Source organism: Malurus melanocephalus, unplaced genomic scaffold (assembly GCF_030028575.1).
Source record: "Malurus melanocephalus ecotype Western Australia unplaced genomic scaffold, MMel_1.1 scaffold_67, whole genome shotgun sequence".
Lineage (NCBI taxonomy): Eukaryota > Metazoa > Chordata > Aves > Passeriformes > Maluridae > Malurus > Malurus melanocephalus.
Window position 1 is genome coordinate 2,707,180 of NW_026623299.1, and position 8,607 is coordinate 2,715,786.

Sequence of the window (8,607 nt, forward strand, 5' to 3'; positions counted from 1 at the left end):
CTTGCGCTGTTATGATTTAGGCTTGAAATTGCTTAATTGCTGTTTCCTATACTTCTCATTTTCAGTTCCCTAATGACTGTATCAATTTGTTGCCTATTATTCCCAATGACAGGGCAGTGTTTTTTGTGAGTGTTTCCACAAGCCATTTAAAAAACTTTTCCCTATGAGCTGCAGAAGAATTTAGTTTTTTGTCCTGGTTTGCTCCTTGTTCCTGGGCCAGGAGGAATTCCCACACAGGGCACCAAGAATTGCAGGCAAGATTACATTTGGTTACAATTTCTGAATGGCACTAAGCGTGCTCAAAGATGTCCTGTCACATATTGCTTTTAATTTAAATGATTTAATACTGATGGGAATCTGCTGAATTTTTGTGAGAAATTACAGTAGTTTTAAAATTATAAACAACTTGAGTTAAAAAATACATAGCAACAGAGGCAGAAAGGCAGGAAAGCAAAATCACWGTGATGTGAACAAGTGAGAACAGTGGAAAATAAAATAGGCATAAATAAAGTCACACTTACACTGGGTCAAATTAGAAATTAGTCCATGAAATTCACTGCTACAATGCTTGTGAGACAAACAAGCAAACCCAGGATGTTTTTTCACTGCTGCAGCAGTTCTCAGCTCTGGCACAAACATTTGATGCAGCTCCCCAGGGTCAACCAGGGACCCTTTTCAGGTCAAATTTGTGGAAGASACTTGTGACTGTTTATTAGTGCAACAAGAAGATAATCATAAATCACCTTATATATCACTAATTTTTTTTTCTATTGGAGATAAACTCACTTGTTTTCTTGACCCATATTCTGTTGCCTTTGCTTGCAAATGCCCAATTCTGTATTTCAGTATCAAAAGGTGAGGAATAAAGACACGTTTCAGATTCCTCTTTGCCATCTTGTGTTCCAAATGTTAATCTTCTACATGTAAATTTGTTTTGGTGTTAGGAGGGACTCAGAGTTGTCTCTGCTGTCTGTACAACTCCAGGTGTTGGTTAAAAAAATCCTTATTTTTATTTACTCATTACTTTATGTTAATGGGCATTTTACTGTAAYTTGAGTCAAGTACAAGTTAAACTTTACCGATTACATCTGTCTTTGCGCACAGGAATAATGCAAATAATCTATTTTAAAATGGATTTATTGGTCATTGGGAGTAGTAACATTTAAAAATGGGTATGATCAGAAGAAAGCAAGCTTATGAATGGAGTCCAATGCAGTATCAGCCCTCTGAAACCATATGGCAGAGTGTTTAGAGGATGACAGGTGGCAGCCAGTGCTGAGAAGGAGACTCCACTCAGTGCCACGTGCTAAGGGAGGCACCCAGCATATGTGGCTCTAAGAAATCTGCATGAAGTTGGAAAAGGAAATGCCAATGACGCCTTCATAAATCCTTTCCTTTCCTGCCCCTAATGGAGTAATTTCTGAAATGAGCTTTCAGGTCCCTTCTGACCCAAACCTTTGTGGGATTCTGTGGTTCAAACATTCTGCTTTTAGTAACTGCATCATTTACTAAATTTATGATTTAGCTTAATTTAATTCAACCTCGCTTCCAACAATCATCTTCATGATTCCCGTTTTCAGGRTTTAATGTCTGGATCCACAGGGCAAAGTCTCAGTGTGTTGGACCCTCAGGGCTCTGATTCCTGTACATCATTGCAAAGGTGTCATCCCATATTGGCAATTTTGTTAGTCTGCAAGTTATCTGGAAAGGTCAGATCTCAGTTCCATGACTCATYTTAGACCTGAGAGCACACTGTTCATGGTATATTTTATCTTTCGGCACAGCTCTCACTGGATAACCTGAATAACTTACAGGTTGTACCATCATTTCATGTATATTCACATACAGAGAAAAATTTAAAACTCAAACAACTGCCAGTCAGAAACATGGCTGGACAAATGCCAATTTTTGTCCAATTTTATTCAAAGCATTTACAGCTTACTTGGTTACTTTGATGTAGTGCATTGGGTCAAAATACCCACCAAGCACTTTTCTGTGAGTTTGAGGCATGTATTTAGAATTAGCCTAGACAAGGTGCATTACCCTTGAATTATCTGTGTGAGCTAAAGAAAAGCAGATGCAAGAAGAATGCGATGGTCATATCAGAAATATCTATTTAAAATTAGGTTTACCCATTGAAACATCGAACAGAACTTCTGGCTTCTACAACATCAAATCCCACAAGTCAGTGAAAAACAAGAATTATCCTTCTGTTCCCTTCACTTTTTTTTTTTTTTTCAATTTATTTTCCCTCAAAACAGCATGTTATAAAAGCACAAGCACATGATGAGAGCAGACATGTTCCAGGCTCCCCTCTGCAATAACTTTTTAGCACAGGTTTGGTGCCTGCTGAGCCCAGAGGAGAGAAGAAAAGGTGTGTGACCACACATCCTCCTAGGCAGCACCCTGTGCCCAGCTTGGTCCAGTTTTGGGAGCAGCAGGGAGGGGTGGGGGCAGCCAAATCACCTGGGTTGGCAGCCAAGGCTGGCCTCAGGAATCCTTTTGGGGCAATTTGTTCTGCCTGAGTGTGGTGGGGTGACAGGCAGGTGCTTTTCAAAGCTGACTGCACTCCATACATTGTTTTTTGTAAAGGACTTTTAAGAGGCTGGTAGATGCTGGAGTCCGGTGTTGTCACATTGACCTTGCCTTCCTTTTGTCCTACAACAGAAAATCACCAAATATCCAGTCTCACTTCCCACAGGGACTGGTTTCACTCCTGTGCAAAGGGATTGGGGCTGTGGCTCCCTCCTTTCATCCTGCCTGAAGGTGCATCTTGCCTGATCCACACACAGGTAAAGCAAAAGATAAAGGTCCTTCATCCCTCTCTGTCACTGGGAATAAACAGAAAAGGTGGGGAATCTAATGCTGTGCAAGGCACTAAGTCATACCTGACACAAAGTTAYAATGTGAGATGAACCAGAAATGTAATGACTTTAGCCCACAGCAGGCTGGAATATGTGGAAATTTTTCTAGGCATGAGTCCTTCACAGATTTCAATCCCTGGTTAAAAGAAAAGARTCCGTAAAGACATCACGCGTTTGCCTACTAAAGGAAATTGACAAAGGAAAGATAAAAAACTTATATATTTCTATCACCAGCCTCCTAGGGAATAAGTGCAGAGCTCTATCTTACTCTTCAACACCRCATAAGAAACAGAATGCAAAACTTCCTGCTTGAAATACTTTGGCACAAACAAGTATTTTACTCTATTTGTTTAGAAATCCAGTGGGGCTTCACTGAATAAAAGCTAGCATCTTCATACTGGTAGTTGAAATAAGAATTAATTTCATGCACAATTGGCAGCGCAGAAGGAACTTCCTTGATATCCAAAGAGCAAAAGATTTTATGAGGCTCTCTATGTATTTATGATTATTTAAGGATCTTGTTATAATGAGGATCTTTTAAGGAGAGGAATTTTGTATTTTAATTTGCATAAAGACAATAAAAACTCTTTGAGAAGCAATTTCTTTCTGTATAAAAAGTGAGAACATAGCACCTTAGTGGCACAGACATCTGTTACTTAAGCAGATGCCACCGTGTAAACTCCATCAAGCAGCACAATCCGCCAATCAGAAACCACCCAAACCACATCTGCAGCCAAAWTTCAGTGGGTGGCTGGGAGCCTCCAAAACAGGTTGAGAAATGATGGGCTTTCTTCAGTGTCCTCATTAGGCATCCAGCAGCACTCATTTTCTCATCGCTAACAAACGCTGCCCTTTGCTGTGAAGTCAATCCCCACAATCTGCAATTCCTGCCCTCAAGATCCGTGCCCATGGAGCACCAGCCCTCCGACACGCCAGATAAATATTCACTTCTTTGTTTCTCCTTACAGCGTCCTCACTCGGGAGCTGATGTATCAATATCTCTGCGAGAGATTAAATATTGCCTGCTTAAGTGATACAAACTCGAGGGGTGGATTCAGCAGCTGAGCAGTGCTGGCCAAGTCTGGGGCTGMTAAGCCCTTTCTGAAGTCAGCTTACACTTTAAATCAGGAGTTCATGAAAGGCATTAAGAAAAACTATTATATTACTAGAATGGATGGCAGTACAGTTTATATGTTACACCTTGAAGTAAGCAGCAGGATTTTCAATCACTTGATAACCTTGAAACTGCTAAGGTATCAAATTGCTATCATGAATATTGTGCAGGAGCAGAAATAACTCAGAAAGCTGCCTTTGTGAATAATAATGTGGGAAAGAGCAATGTTCTTCTGGGCTCGGCTCACAATAGCAGCGACAAGCAAATACACATGAAGGCAAGGCATGTACTTAAACAAGTGTATTTGCATTTGACTATATATCAATCAGTTATCAGTGCAGCTGCATCTCACCTGGCCCACAGAGAGAATCAAAAACCTGCTAGATAACTTTGCCATGCAAGAAAAAGAAACTGCAAGGGACYCATTTCTGTATATACACCTGAAACTATTAGGATAAAATACCCTCTGCTTTGAAGGGCATTACGTATGAATAAGTATTTTTTTAAAAACCCACAGAGTACAGGTCCATCCATGCAGGAATTTAATTTAACCTCCCAAAACAACATATCTTCCTGGTTTGCTTGCAAGAGATGTCAACACATCCTGAGCCCTGATTCTGGTTTCATTCACTCTGGATGAAAACGCTGAGATTTCCTGCATGAGAGAAAGCTGAGCCAGCCCTCCAGGCTCCCATGTTTATGCCCYGAATCAGTGGAGTTTATACCAAACTCCGTTTTTTTGTTCTGAAGTACAGCACGGGCTTAGTCTTGTGGCATTTTCAGGTGACACAGCCTACTGAGATCATCTGACAGCCATGTGAAAACTCAATGTCTGGAGTGATTCATCATTGTGTCAGATTGTCCTGCGCTTTGTCACAATGACTGACAATAGGGGAAACTTGGAAATAATACAAAGATTCAATGCTGGCTGATAATGCCTGCATTGTGATTAGAGCAGGCGGTGAGCATGTGAGGAGAATGCTAATTTTGTCCCCCACCCCCAATTTCATACTGTTCTGCTTTCAACAGCTGGATGTCTGCACTTGCTTTCTTAATYTTCACTCCTGCGGCATTTTTAAGTGCAGAGCCTTTTTTTCTGGTATGTTAAAGAGCCATATTATTACAATAATAATATGTAATTATAATATTATATAGAGAATATTATAGCTATAATATATAATATATATAATATATWATATAATAGTATATATATAATTATAAAATAATAATATGTTACAATATACAAGAGCAAAAAGCAGTGATTTAGTGCAGAAGAGCAAATTGTGCCAGGCACTGCTTGGGCAGGACCATCTCTGGTGATAGTGCCCTTCCCTCCCAAATCCTAACCTTATCATGGTACCTCACCAGCACCTTAAATAATGGTAAAAACATGTTGAACAACACTTCCAGGAATGCTATGAACCCCAGCAAGCACGAGTGAACTTGCGTGTGGAGCGGGATCTTGCGCCATGGTCTTATAAAAAATAATTATGGAGAAATATTCCCTTTATTTTGCGTTGACTCACAATAAAGGTTTAAGGTAATTGCTGGCTCAACAGGGTATTGAGCAGCCAGAAAAAGTGGTTGCAGCGAGCTACAGGTTCTAAAGCTCCTCAAGTTTTATCAGTGTTTGCAGCAATAACACCAGAGACCACAAAGTTGCTGTAATTAATTGGGAGGAAAAGAGAGGCCCTTCCTGGGGCTTCAGCTGCCCAGGTTATTCTGCTGTGTAAAGAACAGGGGAAAAAATACCCCAAACAGCAGCAAGAGCCAGCAAAACAACCACTGCTGTGTCTGCAGCAGCAAAATTTCTCACATTTCTGAAAATGTAAAAGGAATAAGGGGTGCTGGTATGTGTCCCCTGCCCAGGGAGGGGACAGTGGCCTGGCTCCAGGGTGGGCAGGATGGGACAATCTGTCCCAGAGGATTTTCCCTGCAGAGACTGGTGTGGCATGTGCTGCATCACCAGACAGGTGATTTTTTAAAAGTGGAAGAGTGCAAATTTGTCAGAAGAATCTTACTTGCTTACAAACTCAGATGTTTATSATTTCAGAGCTCGTTCTCACAAGCAACCCACTTAATTAGATATGCACTATTGTGCTTTAGAAACTGGGCCCTTGGAAGTAAAAGAAAAAGAAATTTCTGACAGAAGAAGAAGAAGTAGGATCCAGTTATCTAATTGGCACTGGTAGTGTATTTTTCTTTAATCAAATACCAAGTTTAAAAGGAGTCAGAAGGTAAAATGGGCAAACCTCCTGCAGCCATGGTGTTCTTCTGTGAGCCACTGGCTCTTCTTGTGAAGAGCTGGACGATGCCAAAAATGGTTCAACTCATCAGAGAGAAGACAGGATCTGACTCTGATCTTGCTTTTGTTGCTACAAAGCTGAAAAAAAAAAAAAAAAACAGGCCAAGGTGAAGTCGCTCTGGACTGAAACTGGTGCACCTGAAAGAAAATAAGATCAAATTCAAACAACCAGTGGGAAGTCAGGGATTTCTGCAGCTTGGTATGGATTAGGTTTGAGTGAGTTGGGAGCTGAGGTAACTTAGGTTGGGTATATTGGAGCCCAAAAGGCGTTTTACTGCAATCATTGAGCATTTTGTGTCTAACAAATACGGGCACATGGCTTGAAAGTGAATGAATTTTTTAATGAATTGGTACATTAATTTAGGCTCAGTGACACACTTCCATCCCTGGCTGTGACACTGCTGGGTGACCACAGCTCTCTGGTTTATCTAATTTCAGGGTGCCCAGTGAGGATGCAAGAACAGGGTAGATGCTAAAACACATCTACACAATAAATGATCCATAGATTAGAAAGATGTCAGAAGCTATCTGTTAAATAGAGGTACACAAACATTGCAAGCTGAAGGAAAGAGTGATTTTATTGATGTTGAAAAATCTCATCATTCTCTTTATTTTCTTTAAACCGAGCAGTAAAAAGCCAGACGTATTTTTTTCACTCTGTTGCTTTGGCAAGATGAGTTTGAACCATCAGCTTAAGGTCTCTGGACCTTTAACTTGTGACAATGGTGATGGAAGRCACAAGATTCCTGAAATGTTTTAACAACAAGAACCGTATCTGTCCATGTAGATATTGAAGATATAGCCAGTGAAAGCAATACAAATCCACCATGAGATTACAATCTCAGCATCTGGGAAACAATTGGTATGTTCAATCATTCAGGTGAAATCATGGCTGGCCTTTGGACTACCCATCACATTTTCCCCCCACAGTTGTTTCCTTTTTATAATTAACATCTAGTATCGAGTAYAAGATTTTTTAATTTTTGTTTTACGAAAAAACACTCTTCCATGTGGATTGCAATTATCTTTGCAATATTTTAAAATTAAGAAAACAGCAAAAAATAAAGAGCGGCTTCATTTTTAATGCTCCGGTTTAATTAAAAAATTGTTCAAGTAATTTAAAAATGTAGGCATTAAAATACCAATTAAGCTTAAGGCAATTTTTCCTATTAATTTTGATGACATCAATACAGGGGTGTCACATAAAGGTGACTTGTTAGAGACAGGTTATTTTGAATTTAACATTTGACTATACYAGTGCTGAGAGAAAATTAATTAATTTATGAAGGCATTACACCTATTTGGCTAATCCCAACAGGCTGAACTTTGAAAATGACACCACATTTCTTACAACCATTAACTCAGCAAATGTAGCCTCCTTTCAGGGTTTTAATTACAAAATTTTTATTTCTCAGATGTCCAATTTTGGTGGCCACCTTGTTGAAAAGTTAAAATATTTTAGTGTGGTTTTAACTATGCAGTATGAACAGAACTGGAGTTCATTGTTTGAGATAAAAACTATTCTAAAGCGCAGTAATTATTTTTAAAACCATTTATTGTTCTAATTCTGTGTTGGTGGTTAAATAATAACATGGTAAAATTCATTTATTACCTGAACTCTAWTGCAGGAATACAGCACGTTTTCATGGGGGCAGTAACACTAAAGAAAGCAGAAATTGCTATATCTGATTTGAATATATACAATTAAAATTTTGCATGTAACTGGACGCCCTAAAAATCTCAGAATAGATGACCTTGCAGAAACAGTTACTGGGAGTATMCTTATGGACCCAGAGAAACTAATTCTTTAAGCCAGCCTGGTTATGATGGATTTAAGTTAAATTGATCTCATTTCATTTGAGATCTTAAATTGSTTAATGAGGCTGAAATATGCTTTATCTCAGGGAAGTTGTACTGATCAGGACGAGGAACAGAATTTATGCTGACGCTCGAGTCGAGTGCAAATACCACCATCACTTCTTCATTACCACGTTAACTGGTGTGATCTGTTCTGCTCAGCAGAACTTGAACAAAATGTCAGGTTCCTAAATGAAGAAGCTCCTGGCTCTCCGTGAGAATCCGGCTGATTGGTTAAAAGTACTTCAACCTTTATTTAATTCATGCTTTATAAGTGCTCTTTGGCAGGAGCTCTCGGGATCTGATCTTATGTCACACTTACTGAAGCTCATTTAATTATTGCAGCTGAGGAGGGCAGGGAGATGGTTATCTCACCAGGAAAATCTAATCCTCTTCTTTATCAGTTTAAACCCCAGCCTGGGGAAGCTGGTTCAGATTCCTGTGCTTCCCTCAGTCCCACCCCTTGG